Source organism: Lepisma saccharinum, chromosome 8 (genome assembly GCF_977018435.1).
Source record: "Lepisma saccharinum chromosome 8, izLepSacc3.1, whole genome shotgun sequence".
Taxonomy (NCBI): domain Eukaryota; kingdom Metazoa; phylum Arthropoda; class Insecta; order Zygentoma; family Lepismatidae; genus Lepisma; species Lepisma saccharinum.
The window spans coordinates 17,776,161-17,792,386 of NC_139236.1; the positions used below are offsets into that span (position 1 = coordinate 17,776,161).

At 37.0% G+C, this 16,226-nt stretch overlaps 1 protein-coding gene across 1 annotated transcript in view; it reads left to right on the forward strand.

Annotated features, from left to right (window-relative positions):
- Positions 1–9,669: 9,669 nt before the first annotated feature.
- The window catches only part of LOC145991687 (uncharacterized), an 83,328-nt gene continuing 76,771 nt past the window's right edge, over positions 9,670–16,226 (forward strand). Inside the window, exon 1 of the mRNA XM_083127748.1 lies at positions 9,670–9,824. The gene's annotated coding sequence lies outside the window, so the exon portion shown is untranslated. The remainder of the gene's footprint in view (positions 9,825–16,226) is intronic.

Here is a 16,226-nt window from a genome sequence, read left to right on the forward strand (position 1 = left end):
ATCTCTTTTAGGTCCAAATATTTCCTAAGGATCTTATTTTCAAATACTCTCAATTTATGTTCCTCTTTCAATGTAAGGGACCAAGTTTCACACTCAAATAATACTACAGGCAAAATTACTGCTTTGTATATTTTAACTTTTAGTTTCTTAGATATTAAACGAGAAGACAAAAGTTTATGAAGTGAGAATGAACATGCATTTCCTGAATTAAGCCTACTTTTTATTTCCTCTTTAATAGAATTTTCATTTGTTAATATTACTCCTAAGTATTTGAATTTGGAAACTGGTTCAAACGAGTTGTTATCAATAATTAGATTTTAATTATTACCTAACACTTGGTTTCGGCCTGTAAGCATATATTTAGTTTTCTCTTTGTTAACTTCCAAACCTATCTCTTTAGCAGTTTTGAAAAATAGTTTAGAATTATTCTTAATTGTATTTATAATAATAATAATAATCCTTTGTGCAACAGCCCTGAAGGGCCTTGGCTTACCTACCGACTGCCGGTCTCCCTCTCACGCTTTCCTTCGTCACCTCTAAGCGTGGAGATCTGCAACCAGTATTGGAATAGTCGGGGGGTCAGCCCGACGTATCCCCAGCCGTTATAGTAGGTTTCCGAGACCGGATTACGCTTATTCATTCGAAGCTCCCCAATTTCCTCACGGTGGTGGCTTGCCACCGGTCCTATACGTAGGCCGAATAAATTCCGACCAGAGCCGGATTCGAACCTACGACGATCTCAAGACGAGTGAACGCCTTAACCCGCTCGGCTACGGAGGGGGACTAATTGTATTTATATCATCCCCTAATAAGTCTACATCATCTGCATATGCTAACAACTGAGTCACACCATTTAATTTTAGTTCTTCCTTAGTTTCTTTTACCTTCCTAACAGCATATTCTAATTCAAAATTAAAGAGCAATGGAGATAATGCATCTCCTTGTTTTTACCAATCTTGAATTGTAAATTTGTCAGACACATTAATACCCACACGAACTTTACTTTCTGTTTCACTAGTGCATACTTTTATGATACTAACAAGCTTCTTAGTTATTCCAAACTCGACTAATATATTATATAATTTATATTTTCATGATCATTTAAATTCTGCAAAACATCAAATCTATTTGACAGTTTAATTTGGTAATATTTCTTAATTCTTTCATCAGCAAATTTTCCTGTATTAAATATTAGAACTTTTAGATTTTGTTGCTTATGATTTATCACTGCGAGTCTTTCTCTTAATTTAGCAATTACTAAATAATGGTGACTGGCACAGCCAGCATCTCTATGTGTACGAACGTCAATTATACTAGTATGCCTTCTCTTATCAATGAGAATATGATCTATCTGATTATGGGTTTTAATCGTCTGCCATAAAGAAGATTAAAATGGATTTGATTTGTACTTGTTATTTTAGCGTCGCTTTTCGGCAAATTTTCTATAATCGCGACGATAAGGATGAGTGATGATGCGATGGAATAGATGAAAGGACATTCACAACAAATATTAATGCCCAGACCGTAATTCGAACCCGAGAACCCTAACGTCGTAGTACAGTGTGTTACCACTTCTCTACGGAGGTCGATAGGAGAAGAATGGAGTTCACGTTCAAATGAAATATCAAGCTAAGAAGTTTATTAGATATTTTATTCTCGCACGGAGATGTATGTACAGTGTCTCTCAAAAGTTTTAGGACAACGACATTTTAAACTAGGCAACCCAATTTACACAAGCCGTTGGTGGGTTCCGTGCAGAGTTAGGCTCAATTTCAGGGTTGCCACGTGCACAATAAATATTTATAAAATACGCGAAAGAAATATAAACAATTATTATTGTATAAAATTATTAAAAATATCACTATTATATCGCAAATGACAAAATTCATTCTGAAAGAAAAAAATAGGTTTTCTAGTATTTCATCACTGATGAGTCTACAGTAAGGAAAAGAGGTGAGAGGGAACGAAAGGTTACAAAGGAGAGGAGAAAGAGAAAGCGAAAGGAGAAGAGGAAAATTAGAGGAGAGAAGAAAGATAGGATAGACGAGGAGAGGAGATGTAGTGAGGAGAATGGAAAAAGATTCGAGGAGAGAAGAGGAAAAAAGAACAAAGAAGAGAAAAGAGGAGGAAAACGAGAGGAGAGGAGGAGACGAGAAGAGGGAAGTGGAGAGTAGAGTAAAGGAGAGAAAAAGAGAAGATCGAAAAAAGAGAGTGCAGTGGAGTCGGAAATCTAAGACAGGAAAGGAGATAATAGGAGTGGAGAAGAGTGGGATGGAGATAAGATGCGAGAAAAGTAGGGAAGGCGATATGAGATAAAAGCAGAACAGAAAGAGGGGAGAGAAGAAGGAGAAGGAACTGGAGAGAAGAGGTAGTTGCAGAAAATATCGTCTGAGCGTCAAGAATGGATGCATTGGTCAAATTATCGACATGAAACATTCAATAACATTTTGAAATGTATTGGAGAATATATTAGATCGGTGCGAAATGCCTTTTGGCTGAGTTCAGAGCAAATTAAAAATCTTCCATGTAAGATCTTTGATTTTACCTGCGATTACACCACTAAAAAAATGAACGTAATTTTTAATATTTATAAGAATTATTCAATTTTTCTCTACTTCTCGGTTCCTTGAAATTGAGATTTTGTAATTCAATATTTCCCCTCCCTCCATCGTTAATTCCAAACTGAATCATTCCGTTTCACACGGCGTGGACAATGAACACAATAGGATATGTCTAAAACTTACGAAAATTTTCTGCCACCGGAAGGGTTTGAACCTACGACCATCAGATTGACAATCCTGAACGGTAGCCACTACCCTACAAGCTTTCGTTCCTTAAACCAGGTAGAAGAACCGCTACACCACGCCTTTACCTTCGAATGAAACAACAATTTTTTTTAAGTATTCTGTCCCTTTAATATTGTAAATGTCGTTTGGTATACGTGTAGTTGAACTTTTACTTTAATTTTGATTTGCTTTCTTGTAGTACAGAGTGTCCGAAAAGTCACGCAACCCGGTGTTTACGACCGTATAACGGAATAGCGAAACGGAATGAGAAGAAACGCTTTCTGCCAAAAGAATGCCCTGTATATTGGGAAAATTTAGAGAGACAAACATGTGTAAGAACATGCATGTTTTAATAACAAATAAGCAAAGTGTTGCCAAAGGCGGAAAAAAATATTTGCAAATCGTGTATATTGATGCACAGAACTCACTGAGGTAAATTATTGCAACATTTCACAATACCAACGAACAATTTGGATGGCCATCTAATGAATTTGACAGAAAAAGAACTTTGACGAAGTTTCAAAAACATTGCAGAAGGGAATAAATGGGCTGTTCCAAAAATCGATGTTTTCACAATAATACGAGGGACACTGGCAACACTGTTGGTGTCACGTGTCACTAACAGACGTGTTTCACCTCAGGCTATCACACTAAGGCACTTTTAACGACAAAGGAGAAAGTTGGTTATTCTCGAACATATGCAATAAATTACATACACCTTGCAACCCTGAAATGTGGGTATCGCTACAAATTAAAGCAAATGTTCGAAGTGTCCACCATTTTCTTGGATACATAAGTTGGTTCGCTTGATCATGTTCTCAGATACCTTCCTGAGGGTTGCAGCACCGATATTATTAATTTCCTGTGTAATGTTTCGTTTCATCTCCTCCAATGTTCTGGGTCCCGTTTGGTATACTTTCCCCTTTAAGTAACCCCACAGAAAAAAATCTCCAGATGTTAAATCGGGCGGGCGACTGGGCCATAAATCCTTGGATATTAGACGATCACCAAAAATTTCTCTCAGCATACGAAGAGATTCATCAGATGTATGGCAAGTTGCTCCATCCTGTTGTAGCCAAACATCACGTTCGTCTTCTTCCAGGAGAGCAACGAATTGCATTATGAGATCCCCGTACACAGCAGTATCCACTGTTGTCTCAAAGAATAACGGTCCCACAATACGACGTCGCGATATTCCACACCATACACCGATTTTCGGAGAGTGCAAGGGTAGTTCATGCAACTGATGTGGGTTTTCTGTCGACCAATGCCTGGAATTTTGGCTGTTGACATACCTATCCAATTGAAACCACATTTCAGGGTTGCAAGGCGTATGTAATTTATTGCATATGTTCGAGAATAACCAACTTTCTCCTTTGTCGTTAAAAGTGCCTTAGTGTGATAGCCTGAGGTGAAACACGTCTGTTAGTGACACTTGACACCAACAGTGTTGCCAGTGTCCCTCGTAATATTGTGAAAACATAGATTTTTGGAACAGCCCATTTATTCCCTTCTGCAATGTTTTTGAAACTTCGTCAAAGTTCTTTTTCTGTCAAATTCATTAGATGGCCATCCAAATTGTTCGTTGGTATTGTGAAATGTTGCAATAATTTACCTCAGTGAGTTCTGTGCATCAATATACACGATTTGCAAATATTTTTTTTCCGCCTTTGGCAACACTTTGCTTATTTGTTGTTAAAACATGCATGTTCTTACATATGTTTGTCTCTCTAAATTTTCCCAATATACAGGGCATTCTCTTGGCAGAAAGCGTTTCTTCTCATTCCGTTTCGCTATTCCGTTATACGGTCGTAAACACCGGGTTGCGTGACTTTTCGGACACTCTGTATAACAGATATCTTCGAGAAATAATTTTCGAAGTAATTAAAAACGAGAATATTGGTAGTTGTGAAAATGCGAGTTATTTCTTCTAACTTATTATTGTGATTAGACATTACTAATGGAAAATATCTAGAGGCTTGAACATTACAGGACGATGTTCTTTTCCTGTGATACTGTAACAGACAAAATGCTTGTTTACTGATGCAAGTCTTGTGTCCAGAACAGTCTTATGAAATGTATTTGCTGTTGCGTAAGGTAACACGAAATAATTACACCGTGTGCGAACTACCAAATCTGTGCAACGTTATACGTAAACAGGCGGAAAATGTTATTCATAAAATCATGTCACATTTGACAGAATTAGTCAAGAGAGACTCGTGGGACACTGTGTTAAGGTGCTGGACTAAATCCTTCTAATTTTTCTTACTAGAAGAACAACAATTTCTAAAGAAGAGCAACAGTGATGATCTTTCTTATTTCTTTTAAATGCTTACACTTTCCTTTAATTGGGTTAAAAATAAATAAGAATATTGCTTGTATTTCTGTCATTGACGGAGACAGACAGACAGACAGATATTACAAAATAGTTCAATTAGTGCGAGCTCCATTAAAAAGTCATGATAATTCTATGTTGCGTACTTAATAAAGAACATGTCTAATTGTGAGTTAACAAAAAAAACAATAATAAAGAGACATTTTCAGATCACGATTGCAGTTCGAAAAAGTCGGGACAGGGATTGAAAGTAACGCACTGTCCTGACTAAATCGGTGAATCGGACGTCTGCTAGCCTTGCATCAATGATTATAAAACTAAAACCACCCAATATTGCAGCTTGAAGACTTTTACGCAAGAAACAGATTCATTTATGCAAGAGCAAAATTGAAATTTTTACACATTTCAAAAATCGACGATGTTATTTTCGTATTTATTTATTTATAGGTTCACATTTAAATATTTTAGGGTTCGAGGGGGGAGCATGGCCCACATGGCCCCTCCCCTGGGTACTGACCTTACGTAGACAGTGGAAGAGAAATTTTGGAGAACCTTTCTATTAAATTTAGTTTTTACATTCACCTTATGCTCAGATAGATTAAACCGTTTATTGACAATCGTGAACTTTTCGTTTAATAGATAATATTTGGTTTTAGACGACGGGAGAACATTGGTCGAATTTCCTTTCTTGCTTTTTTGAGAGAATACAGTATATACTTCTACAATAGCAATCGCGTTCGGAAACCGTGAAAAAAATGACTTGGTTTTCAAAGGCAGACAAGCTTGGTAGTCTAGCTTGCTCGCGATCAAAGTGACTCACTCACGTTATTCAAGGCCGCTTCTTATCGCAAAACACTGCGTCGATGCACAGTGTCTGCACCCAGCACGTTACAAGTGACCAGAGTCGAATTTTAAAGAGAATCGGAAGAATGGTAGATTTCATCAGAAGCGGCTAGGTAGGCACCAGCTCAACATGCAATAGTTTAAGTGATAATTCCTGACAAACAAAAAACCGTATTGAATAATTATTGGGATAGTAATACGTGTATCCGCTCCTTTTTAACAATGTAAGCTCGAAGAAAATCTGTATTCTATTTATTTATATTGGCAACTTGGTCAACCGGAGGTTATTTTATCGCCTTCGATAATCGAATTGTCTGATGGATTATTTTTTGTTTACCCAGGAACATGCCCCATAGGTGATTTCCGAGACCGGGTTACGCTACTCACTCGTAGCTCCCCAATTTCTTCACGATGGTGGGTTTCTACCGGTCCCATACACAGGCCGAGAACCTAGAGAGTGAGCATAGGCGGACTCGAATCCATGCCGTCCTGCAGTCGGAGTCCAAAGCACAGCTCCTTTGACCGCACGGTCACGGAGGAGGACTTTTCTTATCTTACCTTTGGCTAATCGCGACGATGAGGATGAATTATGAATAGAAAAAATAAAGAAGGTCACGCACAAAGTAGAGGACGATCTTCAACCTCTTGGGATGACGAGTTCAAGCCCTAAATATGAGGATTTCAACCTTAGACGACCTCAATTTCAAAATTATAAACAAAATGCCTACTTACACTAAACTTCTCATCAAGGCCAAAATAGTTTGTAACTGTGAAACTACCCCTGAATACAAATTGACATTTTTTTCCCATGTGAGTAAGAATTCAATGTGTGGCATACAGACATAGATGATACCTTTTGAGAAACAATTAACTGTACCCTGTCCCAGCATCTCTGGAGCAAAGCCGCACATAGCGGAAGAGAAGTGGGGAGAGGGGATCGAGTGGACAGAGCGAATCAGTGCACGCTGCTGGGAAGGCTGGTAACTGCAGTGCTTTTCCTCCCTCCACGCAAACCCATTCCTCTCACGTGTTCATCGCTGCTCAGATACTTTTTTTCGTTCACCTGCTCCAGAGATAAGTGGGACAGAGTGTAGTTCGCATACATGTAGCAAGTAAAGAAACTTATCCCAGAATGAAAATTCCACGTAGTTTTAAAACGTTTGTTAAGCAATGAATGACTGGAAACGGATCACACATAATTAATTCCCTTGCCAAAATCTAGTGGTCGAAAATTAATTTCAAGACATTTCATATCTATTCACCATATTCCAAGTTATAAGGAACTATTTTGTAGATGTTCATGAAACCGTTATAAAATTACAAATAAAATATATTCACAAGCTTAGATCTACTAATACGAAGAAAGAAATTCAGAGTTAAATTTCAAATGCATGTGTATAAAGTAATTCTAGAAGTACAGAGCTATATCTGAGTATTTAACTTCTTTTTTGCAGATAACTTTTACAATATTGAGGCGACAGAATAATTAGGAACAGCAGCTCCAAGAAAACAAAGGGCGTAGTGTATTGGTTAGAGTTCTTGAAAGCATTGCGGTCCCACGTTCGATCCTCCATACTAGATGTTCCTTAAAAAAGAATCCCTTCCATTAAACAAGAGCATGGTAACATTATTTGTAATAGCAGTATATAGTGGCTACATTGTTCTGCATATGAAATTTATATAAAAAAATAAACAAATAAATGAATTGACACACGTTCAACGGGATATCTTTATATATAAGATCGTGAATTATGATACTCTAACGATAATTGTGCACTGCTTCAAAGACATTGACAAATATTAATGAAATAACTATTTATATGTGTGGCAATTCAGGACGTTCTAATTTTACCCCTTTTCCCACTTGAGTTCAATGCAAGGATACCTCCGCAAATATCGAATGAAAAGTTCTCACCATGTGCAATTCTCCATTAAATGTTTTCGCCGAGTCGTACTACTTTCGTTTTCTTTGTTACAAACAATACTTGTTACATGCAGGAGAGTTACATCTACATTTCACATTGGTCAGCTCCTTCTACCTAGCTTAAGGAGCGAAAGCTTGTAGGGTAGTGGCTACCGTTCAGGATTGTCAATCTGATGGTCGTAGGTTCAAACCCTTCCGGTGGCAGAAAATTTTCGTAAGTTTTAGACATATCCCATTGTGTTCATTGTCCACGCCGTGTGAAACGGAATGATTCAGTTTGGAATTAACGATGGGGTGAGGGGAAATATTGAATTACAAAATCTCAATTTCAACGAACCGAGAAGTAGAGAAAAATTGAATAATTCTTATAAATATTAAAAATTACGTTCATTTTTTTAGTGGTGTAATCGCAGGTAAAATCAAAGATCTTACATGGAAGATTTTAATTTGCTCTGAACTCAGCCAAAAGGCATTTCGCACCGATCTAATATATTCTCCAATACATTTCAAAATGTTATTGAATGTTTCATGTCGATAATTTGACCAATGCATCCATTCTTGACGCTCAGACGATATTTTCTGCAACTACCTCTTCTCTCCAGTTCCTTCTCCTTCTTCTCTCCCCTCTTTCTGTTCTGCTTTTATCTCATATCGCCTTCCCTACTTTTCTCGCATCTTATCTCCATCCCACTCTTCTCCACTCCTATTATCTCCTTTCCTGTCTTAGATTTCCGACTCCACTGCACTCTCTTTTTTCGATCTTCTCTTTTTCTCTCCTTTACTCTACTCTCCACTTCCCTCTTCTCGTCTCCTCCTCTCCTCTCGTTTTCCTCCTCTTTTCTCTTCTTTGTTCTTTTTTCCTCTTCTCTCCTCGAATCTTTTTCCATTCTCCTCACTACATCTCCTCTCCTCGTCTATCCTATCTTTCTTCTCTCCTCTAATTTTCCTCTTCTCCTTTCGCTTTCTCTTTCTCCTCTCCTTTGTAACCTTTCGTTCCCTCTCACCTCTTTTCCTTACTGTAGACTCATCAGTGATGAAATACTAGAAAACCTATTTTTTTCTTTCAGAATGAATTTTGTCATTTGCGATATAATAGTGATATTTTTAATAATTTTATACAATAATAATTGTTTATATTTCTTTCGCGTATTTTATAAATATTTATTGTGCACGTGGCAACCCTGAAATTGAGCCTAACTCTGCACGGAACCCACCAACGGCTTGTGTAAATTGGGTTGCCTAGTTTAAAATGTCGTTGTCCTAAAACTTTTGAGAGACACTGTACATAAATATTTCACAATATGGGGCTCTATTTTTTTAAAAAAATAAGCTTGAAATACTTGATACCCTTTACTTACTGTTTTTCTTTTAATGACACATTGTCTACGTACATTGCCACAATTATTCGTGTGTATGGTTTCCCATCACATCACTTCAAAATCATAAAAAATGAACGAAAACGAGGCCCCAGCAATGTTTTGTCCATTCGAACTCTATGATATGGTGACATATCCCAGGTTTTTTATCCAGTATCAAGGGGGAAAAAGGCAATTAAAAAAATCAATGGTTTGTGTATTTAAGAACCTGTCACCTCCCATTCCAAAATTAGTTCCTACGTCCCTGAACATTCACGATTTGAAATAACTGTGATCTTTATCTTCCAACCGTTTGGCGGCTCTAGTGATTTCCGCATACACTTCTACAGATGAAAGTTCGTGCGTCGCATCCTTTCTATAGATTATATTTATCATGATCAAATTTTGTTATGGTATTAAGTAACAGTTTGGGGCGGGGATTTATGTATGACTTTACTGTACGATGTCTTATAAATTTTAGAACGATATATTTTATATTTGGTTAATTGTACGTGCAGTGTATTTACGTTAGAGCATAATTCATCTGTGTTTATGTGTACGCTGTGTACTGGACAGTTAAGGTAAGTTGAGATTAATCAACATAAGTAAGTTCATAAGATATGAAATAATAGTTGTAATTATTTTGGTGATATAACACTCACTTCCATTCCTTCATTTTTTTAGTATTCTCTGGTTATGTATATATAATGTGAATGAGATTCACGTAAAAATGACAGAATCGTCGACACGGGCGTCGAGGCCAACCAAAAAAATAATAGACCTCACAGCACCGTGCAAAAGAATACGACAGGAACAGTGTATTTCATATTCTATTGTGGGAATCGAAATATCAGACAACAAAATTTTAGTGGCTATTATTATTTGCACATGACCAATGTTCTTAACCTATATGTAGGGTTAACATTGAATGAAATTATGCATGTTCAGTGAAAAATGATTGATTGATTGATTGATTTAATTGTTGTTTTAAGTCCACTTTAAGCACAGATAGGCTAATCGAGACTGGACCTACAATTTTAAGTGTGATCCGAACCACTATGTGCCTCCACAGGGTATCGAACCCGGGACCCATTGATTGCAAGGTAACGACGCTACCACTGCGCCATCGGGGAGTGAAAAATGAAAAACTGTGTCTAAAGTGTAGTGGAAACCGGGATTGACGAACACTGAAGCTTCAGTGGTGAATTATGGAATTATTTGAAAACATTTTAGGCACTCTATAGATTCTAAGGAAACCTTGACACCTTCCTCTCCAGAGGCGTCGCGAGGGGTGAGCGAAGTGGGCGACAGCCCGGGATCTCGCGTCCCACGGCGCTTATACAAAAAAATGTAATAAATAAAGGTGAGGAAAAATAGATAGAGAATGCTACTTTTGTGGGCAATAAAATTACAACATTCTATTTTTATCTGGCTTTAAGTTCTAGTTAAACGTTATCATTTGAATGAATACGTCAAGTATTTAGTACTACAAGAACAGTTTAGACATATACAACATGAGATTCACAATTATCATCTAAATCCTGAAGTTCAAAATTAACTGGTACAATTAATGTGCAACAAAGTCAAAATGGCTATATTTAAAAAGAAAGTAAAATTTAGTGAGTACTTTGCTGTCATTCCATGGTTACTGACGTAACATTCAAAAGTGTTCTTGAGGCACAGTTTTTTATTTTTCACTGAATATGCATAATTTCATCCAATATTAACACTACACAAAAGGTTGTTCATATGCAAACAATATGAGCCACTAAAATTTGGTTGTCTGTTATTTTGATTCCCAGAATATGGAATTTACTGTTCCTGACGTAACACAAAAATACAAGTTTTTACAAAAGTTGCAAAAGTTCTGTGAGATATAAAGAAATAAAAACAATCTTAAAACGAACTACACATGCGTGCAAAGAAATAGACTCACCTCACACTTTTGACATATAATGTTGGTTGATTTGGTGTTTTAAGTCCACTTTATGCACAGTAAGGCTAATCGGGACTGGACCTACAGTTTAAAGTGGGATCCGAACCACTTGTGCCTCCACCGGGTATCGAACCCGGGACCCCTTGATTACACTGCGCCATCGGGGAGGCATTTTGACATAACATGTTTTTCAGAAGAAGAAAAAAAGAAAATAAGACAATAAAAGAAGTATGAAGTATGTTGTTTGAAAGATCATTTAATAACGCTTAAAGTGAACCTAAATTTATTAACTTTGCTTTATTCTGATAAGTGAAAATTTTCAAAATGTAATACTTTGAAAAAAAATGCCATTTCAGAATGATAGAAAATGGAGTTTTCAAGAACATAAACAATAACATATGGTAGCAATTGTTCATTTCTAATAACGGCATATCGTGTGGGATATTACGCCACTCGTCTTCTACCGCAACACGAAGTTCTGGGATCGAAATAGGGGTAGGAACTCTGCCGCGAACTCTTCTTTTGTTTAGCTCGTCCCATAAATGTTCAATGGGACTGCATGCTGACCACTCCATAACTCGAAAGCCAACCTCTGCAATGTAGTCACGAACGATATTTTCCGTGTGCGGCTTTGCATTGTCGTGCATAAAAGTAAAATTTTCTCCGATAAAACCAACATAAGGCACAACATGTTCTCCCAGAATCTCTTCAATGTATCGATAGTCTGTCAAACCTCTTCTCAGGCGACCACGTCCCTCCCTAGCGATCACAACAATATCCGTTCGTGCTTCCATAGAAACTGCACCCCAGAACATGCATGGACCACCATTATAACTGGTCCGCTCTTCAATGCAGCACTCAGCAGATCTCTCGTTGGGTCGCCGGTAAACTCTTTTTCTCCTGTCGTTGCCATAGAGACAAATCCTGGTCTCATCGGAGAACAGAATAGACCTCCATTGCGCCAATGTACAGTTCTGATGATATTGTGCGAACCGAAGGCGAGCTCGACGATGAGCCGGCGTTAGTTTTGGACCAGTTGCAGCTCTTCGAGGGGTCAGGTTCCCTTCCTGTAGCCTACGTTTTACCACAGCAACACTAATAAACTTATGCACATAATAACACACTGATAAAATTCTGATAGCGAATAATGTAAAGACTGATGCAGAAAGTTCTCAAAAATCAATTCTGACAGCGATTTTTTTTTACCTGTCAGAACACGTCATACGTATTTATTACTGAACTTTATCTACATATAAGTCAAGGTACATAGAGATTAGGTAAAGCTATCCGAAGATTGCCGATGTTGCACGAACGCTTGACGTCATCGGCGAAGCAATGAGCTCGGCTGAAGCAGACGGCCCCTAGCATTTATATGGGAGATTCAGAGAGCTAAAGAATATTATTACTTTTAGAAGGGGGAAAATAATAATTGTCATCCTCCAAGATGGTATTGAGGCATCCTTTTAATGATTAGTAACATAATTGAAAACGCGGTACTTTTAAAAGGGGGTAAAGTACATGTGAAAAAATGTATTTTCAAAATCCATATTCCTGAAACTTTCTGACCGATGCACTACAAAGAAAGTTGCGTGTTCGCCTTTAGAATTTCGTCATTTTACAAATCGTAATATAATTTTAACAAAAACGTTGCATGCTAAAGAAGAATTAAAGAGTTTAGAAAATAATTGATTAATAGACTTAGTTTATTTTACTTCGCTTATCTGTCACATATGGCTATTCGCAAAGATGAGGATGCGTGATGATATGATGAAATTGAAGAAAGGAATCCCGGGCGGGGATTCGAACCTGGGGGCCCTTGGCATCGTAAAGCGTTGTGCTAACCAAATTAACTAATCAAATAATTCTTACAAGACGTTGTGATGAAAATTATTAATATATCTGAAATATCGGGAGTTGACCTTGCAGTCTCTAAATGTACTTTTATGGTTACGCAAAACCTTTACTCAAAATTGCTAGTGTAAATTTATAAGCTATTAAAATTTAAAACTTATTCCTGTTCGAATAGGTTATAGGTGATTATCAATGTGGATTTAAACGTAACAGATCAACTACAGATCAAATTTTTCACATCAGACAGACACTTGAAAAAAAGTGGGAATATAATCAAAATGTCCATCAGCTATTCATTGATTTCAAAAAAGCATATGATTCGGTCAAAAGAGATAAATTATATAATATATTAGTAGAGTTTGGAATACCTAAGAAGCTTGTTAGTATGATAAAAATATGCACCAGTGAAACAGAAAGTAAAATTCGTGTGGGTAATAATATGTCTGACAAATTTATAATTCATGATGGGTTAAAACAAGGAGATTCATTATCTCCATTGCTCTTTAATTTTGGCTTGGTATATGCTGTTAGGAAGGTAAAAGAAACTAAAGAAGGACTAAAATTAAATGGTGTGACTCAGTTGTTAGCATATGCAGATGATGTAGACTTACTGGGGGATGTTGTGATTACAATTAAGAATAATGCTAAAATATTTTTCAAAACTGCTAAAGAGATAGGTTTGGAAGTTAACAAAGAGAAAACTAAATATATGTTTACAGGCCGAAACCAAGTGTTAGGTAATAATCAAAATCTAATTATTGATAACAACTCGTTTGAACCAGTTTCCAAATTCAAATACTTAGGAGTAATATTAACAAGTGAAAATTATATTAAAGAGGAAATAAAAAGTAGGCTTAATTCAGGAAATGCATGTTACTTCTCTCTTCATAAACTTTTGTCTTCTCGTTTAATATCTAAGAAACTAAAAGTTAAAATATACAAAACAGTAATTTTGCCTGTAGTATTATATGGGTGTGAAACGTGGTCCCTTACATTGAAAGAGGAACATAAATTGAGAGTATTTGAAAATAAGATCCTTAGGAAAATCTTTGGACCTAAAAGAGATGAGGAGACAGGTGAGTGGAGAAGGTTACATAATTTAGAACTACATAATTTGTACTCATGTCCAGATATTATTAGAATAATTAAATCAAGAAGACTTAGGTGGGCAGGCCATGTGGCACGAATGGGAGAGGAAAGAGGAGTTTACAGGATTCTTGTTGGGAAACCAGATGGTAAGAGACCTGTAGGAAGACCAAGACGAAGTTGGAGGGACAACGTTGAGATGGACCTAAAGGAAATCGGTAGGGATGGAAAAGAGTATATAGATCTTGCTCAAGATAGGGACAGATGGAAGGCCTGTGTTGCTGCAGCCATGAACCTTCAGGTTTAAGAAGGCTAGAGAGTTAGTTAGTTAGTTAGTTATTCCTGTTCGAAAAAAGAAACTGCCAAGTCAAATTAATATTTCGTAGATATACATATATTTTTCTTTCATGAGGCCAGGACAGTATTTGGAGGGGACGGTGGCTTGGGAAGGCTATAGCCCCGGTTCTCGATCTGCAAAGGGGCTTCCAGTGGGAAAACATTGCTATGAAATAGTCCAGGAGAAGGGGCGAAATGATTTTTTTTTTTTTAAATGGCTCAAGAATACAAAGATATAAGTGGACATTTGACAAGCTTAGTCTAGAACTTACAACTGAAATCGTATGTGTGTGGGGGGGGTGGGGCTACGTGAGGTAACACAGTGGAATATGATTCAAAATACTAAAATTAAAATAAATATGTGGGAACAATAGAAATCAAAATATTCCCGGGGCAATCATGTTTATTATTCCGTTACATACGACACAAAAATGCATATTTTGGCTAAAAGAGCATTCATTCATTTATTTATTTTTGTCGTTTTACTGGGGGCAGATAAGAGAGAGAGATAGAAAGAGAGAGAGAGAGAGAACTTGTCGAACGAGAATAGGGGGCGTTCCTGCCCCCCCCCCTAGTTTGGTCACTGCCTATAGCTATGCTGGAGAAGAATGCACCAATTAATAAGCTATTAAATAAAACAGATACTTTTAAAACTTTTAATCAAATTATTTGTGAACTATGATTTAAATTTAAAAAGAGCACATACCTGTTTAATTTAATTTGGATGAGTTAACTTCTGAAGCCTGCCATTTCCGAGCCTTCTGCACTGCCGTTTGAGCCCTAGCTGCTGCGTTCAGGTGGCGGAACGAGCAGAATAATAATTAAAACAAAAATGTGACAAATATATATATGAATGGCTTATTGCAGAAAGGGACCTGAGTCACTTTTGCACAATTCTGAGAAAAAGAATGAAAAATCGTATAATATTAATAGTGTAAGAAAGAAATGTGCCGTTGTTGGCTCAAATATTCAACATAATGAATAGTTAATTTTGCAACCCTCAATGCACCCCCCTGCAGTATGCTGCTAGACACAGTGGAGATGAAAAAATTAACTCCGATACCTCAAAAATGTGACTCAGGTCCCTTTCTGCAATAAGCCATTCATATATATATATATATAAAACGTGTTTAAGCTATTGACGGAGCCAAATAAAAGACAGAAGAGAGTGGAGAGTGCAGTGATATTTTACGGGAAGCAGTCACTTTTATTACACCCTTACATTTACATACAATATTATAAAGTTCTGCTTTTAGATCTCGCACAATGCCTTTTTCACAAAAATGGGCATTCCCGCATTTTTTATATCAATCAAGCTGTGATATTTTAGATTTCTTCCGTTAGTTTTCTGATAATAGTTTTCACAGCTTTCCATAGCATTTAGGTATGATTTTGGTTGACAAGAACAAAATAATCTTATTTCAAAACATAGAGCAAATAAATCCCCGGTGGAGGCACAAGTGGTTCGGATCCCACTTTAAACTGTAGGTCCAGTCCCGATTAGCCTTACTGTGCATAAATTGGACTTAAAACACCAACTCAAACCAAACCAAACTCTTTCTTCAGCTCAGCTTTCGTCTATAAAGGGTGGAGAACAATCTATCAGGCGCCGGGGATCCCCAAAAATTCATCCCCTGCAAAGGGAAATTATTTCTATCCCTGCAGAGATGATTTTATCCCCTTCAAAGAAAATGGAATTGAAATCATACAGTAGACCATTTCTTATGTAAAAAAAAAGCAATTGAAAAAATCATTCGTGTCCTTTAATGATTGA